The following is a 22034-nucleotide window of genomic DNA, read 5'->3' on the forward strand; positions in this document are numbered from 1 at the left end:
AGTTCAAGGTTACAGTCAGCTATGATCAACCCACTGCATTCCAGCCTGGGCAACAGAGAAATACAAAAAACTCACTTACCCTCCTTATTGTCGGTTTCACACAATTCCCTGTCATACTATAATGGGCCAAAAATTAATAAAGCCACAATAGTGAGCATGCTCATTTTTACAGTGAGTAGAATTATAAATTGTGCTCTTCTTTGGGTAAAATTTGTTCATGTATTTTGAAATTATAAAAATACTCATCTTGGCCTGGCTTGGTGGCTCATGCCTGAAATCCAAGCATTTTGGGAGCCTGGTGTGGGAAGATTGCTTGAGCCCAGGAATTCCAGACCAGCCTGGGAAACACTGCAAGATCTGCCATCTCTATAATCAAGACAAATAAATAAATGAATAATAAAAATGCTCATCTCATTTAAAAGTTACAATACTTATTGAGATGATTATAGATTCACATTTAGTTGGAAGGAATAATACAGAGTGATCATAGATCATATATACTCTTTTCCAGTTTTCCCCAATGATAGCATCTTGTAAACAACTGCATGATATCACAAACGGATATACTGACATTGACACAACTCAGCAACCCCATTCAGATGTCCCCAGTTTTACTTGCGTTCTCTGGTGTGTGTGTGTGTGTGTGTAGCACTATACCATTTAATCCCATGTATAGGTTCATGTATTAATATTTATCACTGAAATCACAATACAGAACACCACTTGTTGAAAACATTATCCTTCATTCATTGAATGGCTTTTAAGCCTTTGTAAAAAAAAAAAAATACGGAGTACTTCATGAATTTTTATGTTCTCTTTGTGTAGAGGCCATGTTAATCTTCTTCGTTTTATTTCAAACTTTTGTTATGTTCACTACCAAACTGAGCCCTGCTCAGACATTTTGACTTACCAATGCCACTTGTGTAAATAAATTTCTGAAGATGAAGCTATATTCTCCAGGCTATTCAGTACAGCATTACTTATAACAGCAAATAAAAGAGGAAGGAGGCACATCCGAAAATAGTAGATAGAAAACATGTATTTGTTATCTATTGCTGCGTAACAAATTACTCCAAAATGTAATGACTCAGTAAAACAGCATTTATTATATCACAATGTGTGTGATATCTGATTGTGGTTCCTCTGGATCCTCTAAATGGGTGTCTCTCACAAAACTGCTCTCAGGTGGCAGCTGAGGCTGGGGTTTTCTCTGAAGGTTCAGCTGAAGATACATTCAAGCTCATTTACGTGGTTGTTGGTAGGATTCAGTTCCAAGGGTCTCAGTTCCTCTCTGGCTGTGTTAAGAGTCTTCCCTCAGTTTATTGCTATGTGGGCCTCTCCATATTGCAGCGCCCATCATCATAATGAGCAAGATGAGAGAGTGCACGGGACTGCAGGCAGTGTTTCATAACCTAATCATAGAAGTGATTTCCCATTCATTTTTCTGTGTTCTACTTATTAGAAGCAAATTGCTAAGTCCAGCCCCCACTCAAGAGGAAGGGATTCCATACAAGTGGGAATACCAGGAGGTGAGATTTGGGGGATCTATGTTGGAAGTTTCTTATTATAATAAGTAAATTACTACACAGTCATACTATTATGTACTATGCAAACATTGAATTTTCTCCAATAATTACATTGGGTATGGGGCATGTTGTCATAAGAAATGAAAAGAGCTTCTGTAACCTGAAACTCAATATCAAGTATTCTAAAATAAGTGAAACATAAATCCCAAAAGAAGACGAGAGAAATAGTGTACAGATAAAAATATCTGAGGAAATAATGACTGAAAATATCTCATATTGAGTCAAAATATATCAAACCTCAGATCCAAGAGTTCAATGATCTTTCAGGAGGATAAAATCAAAGTAAAGCACAGCAATAAACATTATATTCTAATTGCTGTAAATTCGTGATGAAGAGGAACAATACTAATGGAACCAGAGTGCAATGGTTTGGATGTCTGTTTCTTCCAAATCTCATGTTGAAATTTGATTCCCAATCTTGGAGGTGGGGCAAATGGGAAGTGTCTGTGTCATGGGAGCAAATTCCTCATGGATGGATTAGTGCCCTTTCTCAAAGTGAGCGAGTTCTACCTCTAATATGTCCTTAAAGAACTGTTGTTAAAAAGAGCCTGGCACCTGTTCTATCCCTTGCTTCCCCTCTCTCCACATGATCTTGGCACACAGTGGCTCCTCTCTGTCTTCTGCCAGAAATGGGAGCAGCCTGAGGCCCTCATCAGATACAGATGCCCAATCTTGAACTTGTCAGCCACCAGATTCATGAGCCAAATTAACCTCTTTTCTTTTGCTTTTTTTTTTTTTTTTTTTTTTTTTGAGATGGAGTTTCACTCGTTACCCAGGCTGGAGTGCAATGGCGCGATCTTGGCTCACCACAACCTCCACCTCCTGGGTTTAGGCAATTCTCCTGCCTCAGCCTCCTGAGTAGCTGGGATTACAGGCAGGCGCCACCATGCCCAGCTAATTTATTCATTTTATTTTTTTTTTTTTTTTTGTATTTTTAGTAGAGACAGGGTTTCACTATGTTGACCAGGATGGTCTCCATCTCTTGACTTCGTGTTCCACCCGCCTCGGCCTCCCAAAGTGCCGGGATTACAGGCGTGAGGCACCGCGCCCGGCCACCTCTTTTCTTTATAAATTACCCAGCTTCAGGTATTCCTTTACAGCAACACAAAATGAACTAAGACACAGAGGGGGAAAATACTCTTAGTTATAGAAAAACAAAGATAAAAATAATATATTTGGCCAGGCACGGTGGCTCAAGCCTGTAATCCCAGCACTTTGGGAGGCCGAGGCGGGTGGATCACGAGGTCAAGAGATCGAGACCATCCTGGTCAACATGGTGAAACCCCGTCTCTACTAAAAATACAAAAAAAAATTAGCTGGGTATGGTGGCGCGTGCCTGTAATCCCAGCTACTCAGGAGGCTGAGGCAGGAGAATTGCCTGAACCCAGGAGGCGGAGGTTGTGGTGAGCCGAGATCGCGCCACTGCACTCCAGCCTGGGTAACAAGAGCAAAACTCCGTCTTAAAAATAATAATAATAATAAATTTATCCCCTATCAAAGATATTGCAAGCCAGAGATAATGAAGCAACACCTTTAAAAAGCTGAAAGAAAATCCTGTCAACCTCGAAGCATATATTTAGTGGAAACCCCTCAAAATGGAAAGAAAAATAAAGACTTTTTAGATGACCAAAACTGAGAGAATAATCACAAGTTGATCTGCTACACAGAAATGTTTAAGATACTTCTTCAGGCTGAAAGGAACTGATAGGAGATTGCAACATGAAGAAATAAAGTGTACATGAAGGAACAAAAGACCTAGAAATGGCAAATATATGGATTAAATATAAAATACGTTTTCCTCATTTCTTAATTCCTTAAACTACATTGGATTATGAGAAGAAAGACAATAACATCGTACTGTGGCATTTTAACATACATAGAAGTAAAACGTAAGGGGCTGGGCGCGGTGGCTCACGCCTGTAATCCCGGCACTTTGGGAGGTCGAGGCGGGTGGATCACGAGGTCAAGAGATCGAGACCATCCTGGTCAACATGGTGAAACCCCGTCTCTACTAAAAATACAAAAATTAGCTGGGCATGGTGGCGCGTGCCTGTAATCCCAGCTACTCAGGAGGTTGAGGCAGGAGAATTGCCTGAACCCCCTCCGCCAGGAGGCGGAGGTTGTGGTGACCCGAGATCGCGCCATTGCACTCCAGCCTGGGTAACAAGAGCGAAACTCCGTCTAAAACGTATGACAGTGAGAATGAGATGGTGATTACAGAAAGTACACTAAGCTACTAAAACTAACAAAGAGATTTTGACAAAAACAAATAGAGGGAAAAAAATAAAATGCTTGAAATTTCAACCCAAAAGTGGAAGTATATATTGAGTCAAAGTAGACTTAAAGCTAACCATGCCAATAATAATATTAAATGTTATTAACGTTACATTTAAAATATAATAATATGGTAAGTGTGTCTACAAGAAATACTCTTTAAATATAAATAAATAGGTAACTTAAAAGTAAAGGGAGGTAAAAAGACATGTAAACAATATGCATGAAGAAGAAAATACAACTATATTATAAGCAAAGTAGACTTCAAGACAAAGACTGTTCATCAGGATAAAGAGGGACATTTTATACTGATAAAGTATCAATTAATCAAGAAGGCATAACAAGCCTAAATGAATGAACATATAAACAGTTATTTAAAATACATTAGGCAAATTTAACAAAACTACTGGAAGAAATAGACAAATTTAAGATTACAGCTGAAGACTTTATTCTTGCTCCAGTAGTTAATAAAACGAATAGACAAAACAACTGTAAGGCAAAAGAATATCTGAATATTAACAAACAATTTAACCTTATTGAGCTGTATAAATCCAAGAGAAACATACATATTTATCTCAAGTACACATGGAACATTCACCCAGACAAACCATCTGTTAAGAAATTAAAAAAGACACAATAAATGTTATTTGTTGAAATCGTATTGTATTTTCTCTATGATGAAATTAAATCGCGTTAAAATAGAAGTTAACAAATATAAAATATGTTTTCTAAAACATTACTGTGTTGGAAAGTTAGATAAAATCTTCCAAATATTCCATGAATCAAAAAAATTACAAGGTAAATTTTATAATATTTTAGATGAAACAGTAATAAATACATAATATTTTAAAATTTATGAGATACATATAAGGTAGTATTTGAAGTAATTTTATACCTTTAATTGTTTATATTAGAAAAATGGAAAGGATTTAAAATAAAAAATCTAATCATTTCAACCTCAAAGGCTAGAAAAACAAAGACAAATTAAATAAAAATTAATAGGAAGGAAGGAAATAATAAAGATATCAAAGGTAATCAATAAACTAGATTATTTCTTTGAAATGGTAAATAAAACTTATATGCTTCTAGCAAGACTGACCAAGGAAAAACACACACACATATTCAACATCAGAAATAAAATAGGAGACATTACTACAGATTCACAACTAACAAAGTTACTTCAACTTAGACAACTGATCAGATTTTCAGCTAATCAGAAGAAAGGCAAGGAGGTTTCCTCTCATTGTACTGAAAGTCCCAGTCATTTTTATATAGGAAGAAAATCCTAAGCAAATTACAAAAAGATAAATACTACCTGAACTAATTATGAATTTAGCAATGTCACAATATACACTGTAAATAATCAAAATAAATTGTATTTCTATATAATAGCAATGAAAAATGAGATTATACAATTTAAAAAATTCTACTCAATAGACATAAAATACTTAGAGATAAATTTAGCAATAGATGTACAAGAAATTTACATGAAAAACAACATATAATCTCTAAGAGAAATTTTTAAATATCTAAATAAAGATCTGTACCTACTTCATGAACTGAAATTCTCAATACTTCCAAGATGTCATTTCTTCCCAAATTGATCTATTGATTCAATTCTATGCCAAGCAAAATCCAAGAAGCCTTTTTAAAAAGGAAATTGAAAAGCTGTTTCTACAATTTATATAAAAATACATGTAGTAGAGCCAAAGCAAATTTGAAAAAGAAGAACAAAGGCTTTCAAGATTTTTTTATAAAGTAATAATAGAAAAGGTACTGTGGTTTTTTTATAAGGAGAGATAAAAAATAATCAATGGAACACAGTAAAGAATCTAGAAATCGATTCAAATCTATAGGGTCAATAGAAGTTTGACAAAGGCACTGAAGTTATTCTTATTGCAATAATAGTCTTTTCAATGGAACTACTGTTGAAATATCTGAAATGTCTCAGTATCTGTATGGAAAAAAATAATAATCTTTACTCCTGTCCTCCACCATGGACAATAATTAATTCAAAGTAAACTGTAGACCTAAACCTAAAAGCTAAAATGACAGAGCTCCTAGAGGAAAACGTAAGAGAGTATTTTTATGACTTCAAGGCAGGAAAAGATTTCTCAGGGAAAAAAAAAATCGTTTAATAGAAAAAAAATGAACTCCATCAAAATTTAAAATGTTCACTTATGACAGGATATTGATAAATAAATAAATTGGATATCCAAAGACAAGGAGAGTGTCAAATGTATCAAACGGCTTATATTTAGAATATAAAGAAGTCATACTCAATAATAAGACAGAGCAAAAGATTTCAACATACATTTCACAAACATGTAGGAATGACCAGTTTTATCAGGGATATATACATTTAAACTCTAATGAGACACCACTTCAAACTTTAGAACGGCTACAGTTGAACGGAGTGACCAGATGTTGAGAATGAGGAGCACCTGGAATTCTCCTACACTGATAGCTGGTGGTGGAGTAAAACGGCACAGCCATTTTGGACACTGCTATGGAGGTTTCTTATAAAATTACACGTACACTTGCCCCGTGACCCAGGATTGCATTCCTTGACATTTATCTAAGAGAAATTAAAACATATGTCCCCCAAAATCTTGTATAAGAATGTTAATAGAAGAACAACAAAAAAGAAAAGCAACCCAAGCATCCATCAGCAATAGAACAGACAAATAAACTGTGGTATTTTCATACAAAGTGCACTACCCAGTGATTTTTTTTTTAAAAAAAGATACAAATACATGCAAAATATGGAAGAATTCAAAACCATCATTCTTACTAAAGAAGACAGACAAAATAATGCATATTGTATGATTCCACTTATGTGACTGTTCTAAAACAGATATTATGAATCTGTGATGACAGAAATCAGAACTATGGTTTTCTTTGGAGAGAAGGGCTAAGAATGTACTGGGAAGAGACATGAAAGAACTTTCCGGAGGGTGGAAATGGACTATGTCTTGATATGGATGTGTGTCACTCTAGTGTGCATATTTTTCAAAACTGATCAAGCTGGTTATTTAAGATCTATGCATTTCACCATACATTAATTACACAGCAATACAACTTTTAAAATCTTAACCGATAATCCTCTCTTTCTGGCAAACTCCTGCTCATTAATTGCAGTCCTCAGAATGAACCCTTTCCCTCAGCCCCAAAAACTCATTTTGCAGCTGCTATCCTGCCAAGAGAATGAAATGGCAAACTCCAGTCTAATGTAGTTTCATATGCATTTTTTCTTCAAACACATTCTCTTGCACCTGCAACATTGCACTATATAAAAAGAATAGATAAGAAAACCAGATGGAATCTCATCCAAATTTATTACTAAAGATAGTTCCCAAGTGAATGGCAGTACCACTTCTCTTCCATATCCAGGCAGACATAGCAGTTCAAACATCTCTTTCTGAGTAGTGTAAGCACTTCTCTGGTTTGAAAGTTTATTAAGTTTCCATTAAATTTTGATATTGTCCTGGTTGTAAGTGCCAGCTGGTTCATACACTTGAAAGAGCAAATGCTCAAACGGTTCACTATATTTGGTCAGCAAAGGTCCTTCCCATTTTTTCCTCAAGCCCAGTCAAAATCCTCTCCGGAATCTCAAACTTACAGAACCCTAGACAGGGAAATCTCTCAGCAAGGGGCTATTACAAGCATCTCAAGAAACTCACTACCTTTAACACTGCAGCCATTTGCATCCGTAATATCAAGGTCTGAGCCTCTTCAAATCAAATTTTCCAACCATGTTGATCAAGAGTTTTAAAAGACTGGAAAAAATCTGTTTCTAAAATCTTTTTTAAATGTTCCTGGGTACACATGCAGGACGTGCAGCTTTGTTTTATAGGTAAACAAGTGCCAGGATGGTTTGCTGCCCCTATCAACCTATTACCCAGGTATTAAGCCCAGCATGCATTAGCTCTTTACTCTAATGCTCTCCCCGCAGAGCCCTCAAACAGGCTCCAGTGTGTTTTGTTCCCCTCCCAGTGTCCATGTGCTCTTACTGTTCAGCTCTCACTTATAAGTGAGAACATGTGGTGTTTGGTTTTCTGTTCTTGCATCAATCTGAGGATGATGGCTTCTAGTTTCATCAATGTTCCTGCAGATGATATGATCTCATTCTTTTATGGCTGCATAGTATTCCATGGTGTGTATGTACCACATTTTCTTTATCCAGTCTATCATTGATGGGCATTTGGGTTGACTCCATGTCTTTGCTATTGTGAAGAGTGCTGCAATGAACATACCCACAACCCCATTAAAATGTGGGCAAATGACAGATATAGGTGATGGGGAAGAAGGCAGCACATCACACTGCCATGTGTGTACCTATGCAACAATCTTGATGTTCTTCACATGTACCCCAAAACCTAAAATGCAATAAAAAATTTGAGAGAAGAAAAGGGGGCAAATGAAATAAACACTTCTCAAAAGAAGACATACATTCAGCCAACAAACATAGGAATAAAAGCTCGACCTCACTGATCATTAGAGAAATGCAAATTAAAACCACAGTGAGAGACTATCTCATGCCAGTCAGAACAGCAATAATTAAAAAGTCAAGAAACAGCAGATGCTGGTGAGGTTGCAGAGAATTAGGAATGCTTTTACGGTGTGGTGGGAATGTAAATTAGTTTATTTCTAAATTTTTAAGCAGGAAAAGTAAAATGCAACCAATATTGTTCAGCTTCTAGTGGAATTCTCAGAAAATTCCATTCCTTATTCTCCAAAGAAAAATGTGTTAGTAGCCCCCATCAGTCTACCTTAGTAGATCCAGAAGTCCTAGTATCCCCAAACTCTAACACTAGTTGATTGCAAATTATCAATTTCATAGTAAAACCAGTATGAAGATGGTAATAAGAAGAAGTCATTATGTCCCCCAAATTGCCTTATCTAACAATCTCTCATTTGGCTTGGCTAAGAATTATAGGGGTCATGTTGTGTAAAGATTCCTGAAAATATAAACCAATCATGGGTGCCCTCCTTAACATCATCAAACTTTCAAACATTCTGCATCTGTTCCCATCTTCCCTTCTTCCTTCCTGTTGCAGTGAGCAACTCTTCTTGAACCGAAGACCAACTAATCCAGCTACACTTGGGATTTCGGCCTCTTCTGTCTTCCAAGACAGTGGTTCTTAATCCTGGCTGCACATTTGAGTCACCTAGTGAGCTTCTGTTGAACACACACACACACACCATGCCCCAGCCTCCCTGCAGAAAGAAACTGTGGGGGTAGGAGTAAAAGCTTGGATGTCAACATTTTTTCAAAGTTCTCCAGGAAATTTGAATCCACAACCAGAGTTGAGAAACTCTAATTTAGAAAAATTACACAATCCATTATTGTTTCTGTGGGCACTGGTTCCTTCCCACCACGCATTTAGACAAAATTAAGTCCCCTACTACAAAAGTTCTTTCCTAAGTCCCTCCACCTCTCTATCGCCCAACTCTCTCCTCACAATATATTGCTATTTTTACTTGTTTCATTCGATTTTCTTAAACCATAAACCTGTAGCCATTTTTGTCACCTACTTCTTTCTCACTTCCATGAACTCCCTTCAAGATATCTTTTGAATATACTCCCTTTTCTCCATTTCTCCACTTTTATTTCCTTATCTTCAGTTCACACCATTAACTTGTCTCCACGATTTGCTATAGCCAGTGGCCTCCAGTGGGTTTTCCTCTATCCACTTGGTCTGAATCACCTCAGGTAGACATCACAGAGCACCAGAGAAAATTCAGAGTGCCACAAGCCACATCATGAGTTTCTTTCGCACTTCAACTCTTGAAATGCTTCTGTACATTCAAAGACATCATTAAAGAATGAATAGATAAGCCATAGCCTAAAAAAACATATTACAACAACACGTACGCAATACGCAATACACACAACATACACACAGACACATATACATTTGTATCTGGATAGAAATAATTAGGTCCAGAATATTTTAATAATGTTTAAAAATTCAAAAAGAGAAAGAATCAGACCAATAGGAAAAAGAACGCAAAGCAACCATTTACAAAAATGGCCTTATATTAATCAGAGAAATGCAATTGAAAACTATAATGACACACCCATTCCCTCCTCCAAAATGAGATGATATTAGGAAGTCTGGCAATATCAAGCATTGGCAGTAGGAAGTAAAATAGGCTGCTGGAGATTATACAGATAGATACAACCACTCTGCAGAACAGCTAAACTTAAAAGCATGCATACTCTATAACCCAACATTTCTACCCCTAGGTTTCTAACTAAGAAGAAATATTACATACAGGAATATGTAGCTATGAGAATGTTCATTGTGTGTGTTGTATGCTAGCATGGCAGGAGGCATATGACTTTGTGTTGTGTGTGTGCGGTGGGCTTGAGTGTGTGTATGACGGGTGAGTGTGCTGTGAACATCTGTGTGTGCGCTTGGTGTGTTTGTTGTGCATGTCCTCTATAACATGCATTATTTGTCACATGTGCTGTGTGTGAGCATAAGTGCATGTCATGTGTGTTATATGTACCGTGTGTGTGCTTGTGTCACATGTCTATGCGTCATCTGTGTTGTGTACTGTTTTGTGCTTGTGCACTCTGTGTGTTGTGTGGGAGTACGTGATAGGTAGGTGTTGTTATAGACATTGTTCTCTCTAGTGTGTGTATTCTGCGTGTGAGTGTGAGTTTGTGTGTGACTGCAGCCTTTGTGGGTAGTAGAGCAGGCCAATGGGAATGACATCTAATCCATCCCAGAACTATCCCTCTTTATGGCAAATACTATGAAAGTCCAGGTACCAAACTGACATATGCTTTCCTTTAAAACTAAATTCTAAAAATTTAAAGAAGGGTGATTTAAATAAAAATGTCAAGCGAATAATTGCATAGATGTTGCACGGAATAAGCAAAATTATTTAGGAAGAAGTTTGAGAAACCCTAGTGCTCCAGGAATTTCAAATCCATCTCCATGATTCAATGGCATAAATTCTGAATTTTTCTCTCTGAAATTTAAGATCTCTGATAGAAAATTACTATAATGTAAATGATGGGCCAGGCATGGTGGCTCATACCTCTAATCCCAGCATTTTGAGAGGACACGACAGGTGGATCACTTGAGGCCAGGAGTTCAAGATGAGCCTGGCCAACATGGTGAAACCCTGTCTCCACTAAAAATATAGAATCGCTTGAACCCACAAGGCAGAGGTTGCAGCGAGCTGCACTCCAGCCTGAGTGACAGAATGAGACTTTCCCACAAAAAAAAATAATAAATAAGCAAATGAATTTTTAAAAAAAGACAGAATGAAAGAAGCCAAGCATTCCCCACCCCCTGATGAGCTAAGTCCACAAGTGGGTCACCAGGTCACCTCCAGGCAGGCAGGGAGGAGCCCTGGTGGCCACACCTGAAGAAACCGTGGAGCCAGGCGGTTGTCTGGAGCACATCACAGACACAGGCCTGGGAAGGGACCTAACTAGAAACAACTCCATGCCTGCACAAATAGGAATATCGCTAACTATATAAAGAAACATGTAACATATAAATGGAGGCATTGACATATATGTAAATACAAATTAGAATAGAAATGTTTATAGGTACAACAGCCTAGAGCTATGTGCCATTCTGTAGCCGTGTTTTTCTACATATGAGGGAGGCAAACATATATACATATACATGAACACTTACATGGACATATATATGTGTGTATATAGATAACATATATTCCTATTTATTTAAATAGATATTATGTTATTTACAGGTATATATAAATACCTATATAGAGAGAGGTAACATACATACATATAAATGCCTACCTGATATATACACAGCACGGCGTGGTGTTATACCGGCATATGGCAACGTCTCATACCTGGAGAGGCCACTCTGCTCAATGGTGACTCCTGAGCGGGCAGGGTCAGCCAGGCTCTCCCCTGGGAGAAAGGCCCACTTTCCCTTTTCCGGCATCTTCCAAGTTCCTCCACCTTTTCAGGCAGAGTGAACAGAAGGTCTGTAGGCAAGAGCAGGCCTGGACCCAGTGTAAACATGAGGTGGAGCCATCATGACTGAGTGTCCACCAACCACCAAGCTGGGCAACAGTACGCAGTGGCAATGACCTCCCACACCCTCCCAAGACGTCTGAGAGGGTCGGCATCAAGACCATTTTATGCTGCGTCTGGCAGTTGGTAGGTTGCTTTTATTTACATCTCTGGGCAAACCTGTGCAGGAGGTATGATCATTTTCCCAAACCAAGGACAAGGTGCATATCTCAGGAGAGCTAAGTCGGTGGCCTCCTCCACAGAGGACTTCATATAGGTTCACCTTTGAGTTTCAGGTGCTGTCATTAACCAGGTAAGTACCTTCCCTAGCATCACATGGTTATGAATGGGCTGAGTTAGCATTAACCTGGTCTGATCCCAAAACTCCCATGTCTTCTGCTGTAACAAGACTGCCCAGAGTGAGTGTAGCCCCTGGGTGCCACGCCCAACCCACCTTCCCCATTGTCACGCAACCCTCATCCCCTGAGAGTCCCTCCACCCAGCAGATTCCCTCCTCCACAAAGACACGAGGTGTCTCCCAAGCGCTCCCTCTGGGGAGCGCAGCGCTAGCCTCACCTTTCCAGACATGGAGCAATTTCTCTCTGAGACAGGCAGAGAACATAATGAATGAACAAGACCTTAAGGAAAAAAGAGAGCAAACCATATTTTTCTTTCTTTCGAGATAAAAATAATATGCCTGCACATCAGATCTCCTGCGACAGAGCTAATGTCCAGGAGCAAAATCAGAAAAAAGCATCCTCCTCTTGCTAATGTGAACATAGCAACGGGCCCCTCTGATGACCACAGCACCACAAAAGTCCCTGTGAAGCCGTGGTCAGCAATGAGACCTGTGAGAGTTTGGGAAGAAACTCTTTCCTTGCTTCACTTTATCCCTATTCGCTAAGTACAGCCAGAAAATAACCGTAAAAATTAACCTAAAGCTTAATGGCTTATGTAAGAATGCCTTAATAAAAATATGTTGGCAAGGTTATTGAACTATGCAATTAAACCCCTCCCACTCGATACTTTTCAGTCTAATTTCTGTCTAAAGCTTATTCAGCAAACCCAAATGCCAATGCTCTCCTTCAATTTCCACTTCTCTGAACCTGCTAATTTACGAATGAGAAAGGATTTATTTGTGTTATTAGCCACATGTAACCTCTCGTTGAAAAAGTACTTTTAAATGCTGAAATCCTGAGATGCCTCAAGATTCACCAAATATCTGAAGGATGACTTTGATTTTTTTTTCTTCCACAAGCTGTGTTTGATTTACATCAATTAGGCCCTCCACATAAGGTATCATATAACAGGAAGGCTAATAACCCAGAAATAACCTCATTAAAAGAGACAGCATATCGGTCTAAACAGAATGAACTCTAAGCAGAAAAATTAGTGACCTGGAAAGAAGCAGGGAGAGGTAATGGCAGTACCAAGAAAAAAATACATCCCTTTTAGCAAGTCAAAGGAGAAATCACCAGCAATAAAGTAGGAACACAATAAAGGCCGAGGCCGAACATTTTTGTCATGTTTTTAATCTGTTCAAATCCTGTGACATGCAATTTATTTTTCCGCTGGTCAAAAATAGTCTCTGAAATCACGCATGTATTCCTTGTAGACACAGGCACAAGAAAATGGGACTCACACCAGCCTGTCCCTAGGTGGGTTGTGTTGACTGGATCTCTAAGGTCAGGTGGTTTCCAGGGCTCTGAATTTTCCCGCCATCGTGAACACCTTCTCAGATGGATGAGCCCCCCTGCCACCCACCTGATCCCAGCTTATGTCAGGAGTTTTTCTCCTTGGCATAAAGACGCAATCCGATCTATCCTATGACACAGCCCATCAGAAACACAAAGCTCCCCTTCTGTGACTCCCTGTTGACTTCAAGTGCCCCCCTCCCATGCAATTCCCATTTTATGGGCATTTTGTAAATGTGTGATTTTCCAAGAAATGACTGTTTCTATGAAGTCTCATGAGTGTGAGTGTGTGTGTGTGTGTGTGCGTGTTAAGAGCAGGAAGCTGGTCACATCTGAGAGAAGCCATTTTTAATGGTAAAATGCAGTAAAAAGAGGAAATCTAGGTGTTGCCCCCAGCTCCTGGGATCTGAGGAGTCTGGCTCATAATGGGCGATCCCAGAAGACCGTATTCAAATCCTGCTCAGTTCCTGAGTCAGCAGAGTGATGCTTAATTGAAGAAATAGACATGAGCTTTAAATGTGTATTAAGGGTTTTTATAGAGCACGCTGACAGGGATTGCAGTGGAGTCCATGAGAACCTCCTGATTCACTCTTACTTGAATTTCCCATGGACCTTTCCTGGGCAGGTCAAGCCGGCAGACAAAATTCACTTCTCCGGGGATCCTGGCTTTTGAACAATTCCCCAGCAGCAGAACACACAGGAGTCTAAGCCCTTGCATAACCCCAGAAGAGGATGAGAAAGTGGGAAGCTGGAGCCTAGGAGACCCTGGGAAGAGGCCTTAGCCTCAGCCTCAAATGACTCATGCTGGGGCCACCTCCAGGGCTCTGGGGCTCAGGGTTTCCTGCAGTCGGCATGATTTCTGTCTTGCCCCATTGCTACTTAAAGTTCAGAGTACCAGGTTCTGAGCCAGAAATCTTGATATTACCTTGAGGCCTGAAGGGAGACTCATGACTATGAAGAAGCCTGGCAGAATATCTGCTGCTTCCTGCATCCCATCTCCCTGCCACCCCTCTGATCGCCATCACACCTCTAGATGGACAGGTGACTATGAGACTATGTGGCCTAGACCACTAGGTCAACACACTGCTCCTGGTTTTCAGCTGACACTCCCTTTCTTTCTCCAACAAATCCTCTGATCCAGCACCTCCCCTTTCCCTGGGAGCCAGGCTCATGCTCACCTGCATGCCTTTGCCCTTCTGCCCTTTCCCAGCTTCATCATCTCCCCCAGCAACCTCCTTCTTCTCCTAGCCTAACCCACACAACTCTCAAGTCCAAGCTCATTTCCCTGCTCCCCTGGAAGCCCTTCTCAATGCTGTCTGTCACTGTCAGCATCACCTCCTGACCTAGCTCTAGAATCACACAATTCCTCCCTTTTTGTTTGGTTCTGCTCCTTAAATATTCTAGAAAGATGAAAGCAAATGCTGCTTCCCTAGGACAGGGACCATAGACATGGGTTCTTTGATGGTCCGGGCTGATAGTTCAGCGAAGGGGACTTGGAGAGAATACCAGCCATTGGAGGGGATTAAGGGGACAGCTGTTGCCACGTGGTGAAGTCAGACCAGCACTACCAAATGCAAATGTTCTCATTTACAGAAAAAAAAAATTAAAGTTAGAAATTTTAATTTTTATGTGAAATCTTCTGGAGTTGGTGAAAGAAACAATGTATACAGGGGTCCATTTCCAAGACAAAGTGCCTTAAGTAGACTTAGGTTAGCAAACTACTGAAGAAACAGGATATACTAGGCCCCTGCTTGGATAGCTGATGCCTGCTTGTCAGCCTCCCCCTTCCCCCGGCTTTGGTTGCCTTCACCTGAACCAAGAAAGTTTAGTCTAAGATGAAAGTGTACTAGCTTGCAAAATAGCTCATTTCCTCTGTTCTCATCGGCATCTCCTGCTACTTAGGTCATAGGTCAGATACTTAAAGAGCCCCCAAGCTAACTAGGATTGCAAAGCATTGTGGGTTGCAACAAAACACAGCAAGACAACCCAAATAATAAATAAATAAAAACACCTACAGCCCCCACCCAACAATCAATAGGCAACAGCTGGTATGCCTGCCTATTGAACACTCAGTCTTACAAGATCATCATTAAAAGTCTCACTTTCACTGTTCTCTGGGTCTCTGAGTGTTTGGGTTTGGATGGGTGAGTCTCTCACATTGACAACCTATGCTGTAACAGTTTAAAGCATGAGTTAGCCAGGCAGAGCCTGTTGGTGGCCATCCCAGTGCATGGCCGGAAGGCTGCATGCCCGGAAGGCTGCATGCCCCCTCCCAGGTGATGGGAAGTGCTTTCCCAGGGCCCTTTCTTTCTCCAGTAAATCCTCTAATCCAGCACCTCACCTTCCCCTGGGAGTCGAGCTCATGCCCCAGTAGGTTTGAGTAGGTTTCTCTGGCCTGTTGCATCTTCTCACACGCTGGGCTGCAGCTAGGTGCCCACCTCTCCTACAGCTCACCTGGCTACAGCCCAGGCGTGGGAAGATGGAAGGGGCCTAAGAAAAGCAGGGCATCTCCTACCTCATGCCCCACAAGGAGACAAGACTTCCTCCCCAGTTTCCCTCCTGCCAAGGGTGAGGCCGTTCTGGCTTTTTTTACAGCATCATTAAGGCAAAGAAAAGAACCCTAAAGTGTTTCGTGCAACTCCGTGAGGGTTGCCAGAGAGCTAAGAGCTTCTTAAGCAGCTTCCTCCCAGGCCATTTGGGCCCCTTCTATAAATAAAGCTTCAGACAATTTTGGAAAAGCATATTTATTTACCTGATAGATCATAACGGCTCCTGCAGTGTCTTTAGCCGTTGGGTGATCTTCAAGCACTTAGCTCCCTCTCACCTAGTTAGGCTTCTTTCTGGGCAGAAAAAAAAATAGAGTTGAACTCCTTGGAGGAGCAGGCACCTGACATGGGGTGGTCCTCCTCGCCGTGGGCTCACTCTGATTCAAGCCATTAACACAGAGGCGGCAGCAGGTGCCAAGGGGAAATTATTAATAAGCGATGTCTGGAGGACTCCAAGCCAGCACAAACATTTCTAAAGTGGCAAAGGGAAGGGGCGGGCAGCAGGGGGAGGAGGGAACCACTGTCATGCTTTTCTCAAAAGAGCAGGACCAAGAGGAAAACAAAAGAGAACAACCCGAGGAAAACGAATGATTGCAAGGGAAGCAATTCTTTCCCTCTCTGGTTTCACCTGCTTGGATTTTTTTTTTTTTTTAAGAGACACGGTCTCGCTATGTTGCCCAGGCTGGAGTGCAGTGGCTATTCACAGGTGCAATCCCACTACTGATCAGCACGGGAGTTTTGACCTGCTCCGTTTCCGACTTGGGCGGGCTCACCCCTCCTTAGGCAACCTGGTGGTCCCCTGCTCCCGGGAGGTCACCATATTGATGCCGAACTTAATGCAGACACCCGATCGGCATAGCACACTACAGCTCAGAACTCCTGGGCTCAAGAGATCCTCCAGCCTCAGCCTCCTGAATAGCTGGGACTACAGACAAGCCACCTGCTTGGATTTCTGAGCACAGGTATCCCTACATGCTTTTCTTGTTTCAAATTGTGCAGAGGATGGGCTTAGCTCAGGTGTTCTCAGCCTTGGCACGACAGATATTTTGGGGCTGGACCGCTTGTCTGGGACTGACCCAGGTATCATAGGATACCTTTTGGCATCCGTGGCCTCTACCTGTATAATGCCAGGAGCAGCTCTCTCTCCTAGTGTGATGACTGCAGCGTCTTCAGGCACTGACATATGCCTTCTGGGGAGAAGAATCACTCCTGGCTGAGAACTGCTGAAATCAGACATAGAGATAAAATTGAGAATCAGTGCAGAAAAAAATCAGAAGGGTCAAGAAAAGATCAAGACAGTGAGCAGACCTGGGTTCTAATCCCAGCTCTGCCTCTTCCCAGGTGACCTTGATGGAATGACTTCCCATCTGGGTTTCAGGTTTTTTCGCCTCTAAAATGGGATGGTAATTAACCATGTCAATCACATTAGATATTGGTGAGCATTGAAACATTATTCGTATCGTGTCCTTAGCAGAAAGCTTGGTACAGAATTTAAAAACCAAAAGTCACCAATTATTATTGTAACTATGTCTATCAGGGTATGCAAAATGATCTCTGACAACCTACCACACACGAAGGGTTCCAGTTCCTCTGATTAGGGCGCTTCCCTTCATCCCAAGAAGCCTTTGCTGTGTGGAGGCAGATTAGCAAGAACACAACCCCCGCAAAAGTTATATTCCAGAAAGGCTTGATGCAGACCCTTAAACTATTTGCATCAGTCATGGTTGGTTGGAAGTGACTGGAATTGACACTTAAGCAGAAGAGGAGTGTCCCAGAATGCTGAGGGCAGCTCCCGATCCCAGAATCAAAAAAGAAGGCCATGGAGCCATCCTCAGCACAGGGCAGATCCAGAGCAAGTCTGTGTCTTTGACAGCAGGGACCGATCCATGCTGCTCTCAGAGTATGACCTCTGAAATTAGTTAGTGCCATTCTTTTTTTCTTCTTTGTTCTCACATCTCTCTGCTCAAGGCTCAAAGTTCAGGAGGCATCCAGTGCAGTGGCTCACACTTGTAATCCCAGCACTTTGGGAACCCAAAACGGGAGGATCACTTGAGGCCAGGAGTTCAAGAGCAGCCTAGGCAACATAGCAAGACTCCATCTCTACAAAAGATTAAAAAATTAGCCCGGCGTGGTGGCAGGTGTTAGCTACTCAGGAAGCTAAGGCAGGAGGGTTGCTTGAGCCCAGGAGTTTGAGGCTACAGTGAGCTATCATTGCACCACTGCACTCCAGCCTGGGTGACAGAGCAAGACCCTGTCTCAAAAAAAAAAAAACTTCCCAGGAGAGAATGTAATTGACTACCTGGATTCTCATGCTCAACCCTGACCTGTGTGAGTAGCAGACACTTTGGTTGACAGGTCTTCTAAGCCCTACCTCATGGAGAAAGGGGAAGCATCATTTCTAATAGGAAATTGGAGTGCTGTTATCCCAAAAAAGAAACAGAACACTGAGGGCTGAATGGGTCAAAGCAACACTCAGTCACCACACTTCTGTATTTTAGAATGCACCCATTTGCTCTTTGCTGGGGCAATAGCTACGTGTTACTTTAGCACAGAAAGCAGAAGCACTCCACCTGATCAGTATTCACTTTACAACTTCACCACGAGTTCCCAAACAATATTTCCAGCCTTTAGCCTGTTCTAACATCCCAGTAAAGGGAGAAGGTCATAGTTAGAGAAGATGTGGAAATGATAAGGCTTTCATTTCCGCCTGGTCAAGACGGCCAGGGCACACCACGCTCTCCCCGGAAACGCGACCCAGCATCACTCCATCCTCCATGCTCATGGACCTGTGGCCTGGTGCCCTCTCCCGCTCTCACTTCCTCATTTCACCCCAGAGGGACACAGTGTGGCTTCTCCCAACCACACGCATTCAGCTCTCTCCCAACCACACACATACTTGATTCTCGACTCTGAAGATGAGTATGAGCTTGATTACACCACACCTGGAAACAAGGCCCTGGAACTAATTAATCGACAGTCTCCTCTGCGACACAAGCCCACCATGGAGAGCAACAGGAGTAAACATGGCCTCCAGGAGGCTGTAACTCCACACTAAGCCAAGAGAGATGGAGGGCTGGCAGGGTGGCAGCTATCGATTTGTCAATATGCGAAACACAACCAGAGAGTCATTTTTTCTGCTGAGGTTACCATTTATCTCGGAAGATGCTCTTGGCATTAAAGCGTAGCATGAAAGCTTCCCTTCGATGGCAGGATAAGGGAAATGTTAGACACACAGAGAGGATAACTTGGCACTTGAGATTTATTAATATTTTAAATGTGGAAGGCATACATTCCAAGGCTTACTCATTGCTTCTGGGGAAGGATCCAGGTAAACAAATCCACAACATCACTAGAAACAGAAACTCCACCTTTCCATCCTGTTCCTCCATGGGAAAATGATTTTGATATAACTAGTATCTTTAGGACAAAAGAATCAAAAGCTCTCACTGTTATAGCTGGGGTTTCTCCATCATACCATTCTGGGAGCACAAACTGAAATTATAATTTTATTAATGACACTCGGAAGAGTGGATCAATTTTTCCATGAACTCAGAACTTCGCAATAATGAAACCACACTGGATCATCTGAGGTCAGGAGTTTGAGACCAGCCTGGCCAACATGATGAAACCACATCTCTACTAAAAATACAAAAAAATAGCTAGGCATGGTGGTGCGCGCCTGCAATCTCAGCTACTCGGGAGGCTGAGGAAGAAGAATCACTTGAACTCGGAAGGTGGAAGTTGCAGTGAGCCGAGATCACATCACTGCACTTCAAACTGGGTGACAGAGGGAGTCCCTATCTCAACAAAAAAAAAAAAAAAAGAGAGAGAGATAGAGTGAGAGAGAGAGAGAGAGCATACTCAAAACTAAAAAAAAAAAATAGTAAACTTGGGACAATCTGGTTCCCCACCTAGGGCCTTTTCTACTTAGATGAATCTGAAAGAAAAAGAAAAATCAGAAATTATTTTATGGGCAGATTCCAGCACCAGGATTCAGTGTGATTTGTTCAAAGGAACCTATTCCCTTCCACGTGCACCTTACAGAGACGGCTCCTCCTGCTTGGATTCCCTGCATTAGTCAACCCAGGAAATACGAACAGAAGTCATTTAAGGCTGCGCCTTCAGACTCCACCAGCTTCTTCAGTCTCCTCCTGATGAGCACTGAAGAGAAGAGTCATGAGAACTGAAAGAAGAGAGGGGAAAAAGTCCACCAAAGCTTCATTTAGCCAAAGGACTGAAAATTCAGGCACAGAATCTGTCAGTTCAAGATTCAGTTTGCCTAGCCTTTTTGTTGTTGTTGTTACTTGTTTGTTTTTAACTGACTTTTAAAAATATGCCTTTAGCAGAACCATTCCATTCTGGTCAGGAGTGGTGGCTCACACCTGTAATCCTAGCACTTTGGGAGGCCAAGGCAGATGGAGCACTTGAGCCTAAGAGTTCAAGACCAGCCTGGACAAAATGGTGAAACCTTGTTTCTGCAGTAAAGATACATGCACATATATGTTCACTGCAGCACTATCCACAATAGCAAAGACATGGAATCAACCCAAATGCCCATCAGTGATAGACTGGATAAAGAAAATGTGGTACAGATACACCGTGGAATACTATGCAGCCATAAAAAAGAATGAGTTCATGTCCTTTGCAGGGACATGGATGGAGCTGGAAGCCATTATCTCAGCAAACTAACACAGGAACGGAAAACCAAACACCACGTGTTCTCACTTATGAGTAGGAGCTGCACAATGAGAACACATGAGCACAGGGAGGGAAATATCACCCACCAGGGCCTGTCAGGGGAGCAGGGGGAGGAGGGCATCAGGATAAATAGCTAATGCCTGCTGGGCTTAATACCTAGGTGGTAGGTTGATAGGTGCAGCAAACCACCATGGCACATGTTTACCTGTGTAACAAACCTGCACGTCCTGCACATGCATCCTGGAACTTAAAATAAATTAAATTTTAAAAGAATACAAAAAGTTGGGTGTGGTGGTGTGCACCTGTAGTTCCAGCGACTCAGGAAGCTGAGATGGGATCTCCTGAGCCTGGGAAGGTTAAAACCAATGAGCTCTGATTATGCTGCTGTACTCCCGCCAGGGTGACAGAGCAAGATCCTGTTTCTTTACGTATACATATGAAATTCTTACAGGCCTTCAAAGAAGATCCACTGCTAGACTGTCAGCTAAAAGCAGGTGTCTTATTAAGGATAATAGGCTAAAGAGAACCTCTAACACCGTGTTTCATAATTAGATCTGCATTCTTTTCCTATTATAGCGCTTCATGTAAAGCATGACCTCAAAATAGTGTACTTTCATTTTTTCCCTTATGCTATGATTGTCATACATTTTCTTTTTACCTAGATTATAAATGGTGGAATCTATTACCACTTTTATTTAAACAGTCAATTATCTTTTAGAGAGAGTTAACTAATAAGAAAAATATCCTCCACATTTTCTCTTGTAGTTACACTGGAGTTCTTCACTTTCTTTCTGGATCCAGATATGATGGAAACATGAGCCTCGACTTTGCGTTTGAGACATACTTCCCAGACAGACTGTATAGTTTGGCCTAGAACTTAGGTGTGGGTCACGGAGCTCTGAGCTATTTCTCTACCCCAAAGCTCTCTCTGAGGACGCTCCCACCTGCCATAAAGCCCGGGTTGGAAGAGTGTCTTCTCAGAAGACTTCTCCAATCCTTTCCGAACCTGTGCTCCCTGCTCCAGGCATGGTGCTCCCTCTTCGTATCCGCCCATACTTTGGACAGGCATCTGTCATTGCTCTTTTCATTATCAATGCCAGGTAGACATTCCTCCACTGGTCTGCCAGCTTCTGTGTGCTGGAGCTCGTGAGGTCTCCATCTCTAATGCCTGGCCCCAGAGGTGTTTGTTTGTTTGCTTATTTATTTATTTATTGAGAGG

General features: G+C 41.4%; 1 non-coding gene across 1 annotated transcript; it reads right to left on the minus strand.

The window, feature by feature from the left end:
• Positions 1 to 780: 780 nt before the first annotated feature.
• LOC118150350 (U6 spliceosomal RNA) lies at positions 781 to 887 on the minus strand. Its single transcript, XR_004738460.1, has one exon. It is a non-coding gene; the product is annotated as a U6 spliceosomal RNA (small nuclear RNA).
• Between the last annotated feature and the right edge of the window lie 21147 nt (positions 888 to 22034).

Source organism: Callithrix jacchus, chromosome 22 (genome assembly GCF_049354715.1).
Source record: "Callithrix jacchus isolate 240 chromosome 22, calJac240_pri, whole genome shotgun sequence".
Taxonomy (NCBI): domain Eukaryota; kingdom Metazoa; phylum Chordata; class Mammalia; order Primates; family Cebidae; genus Callithrix; species Callithrix jacchus.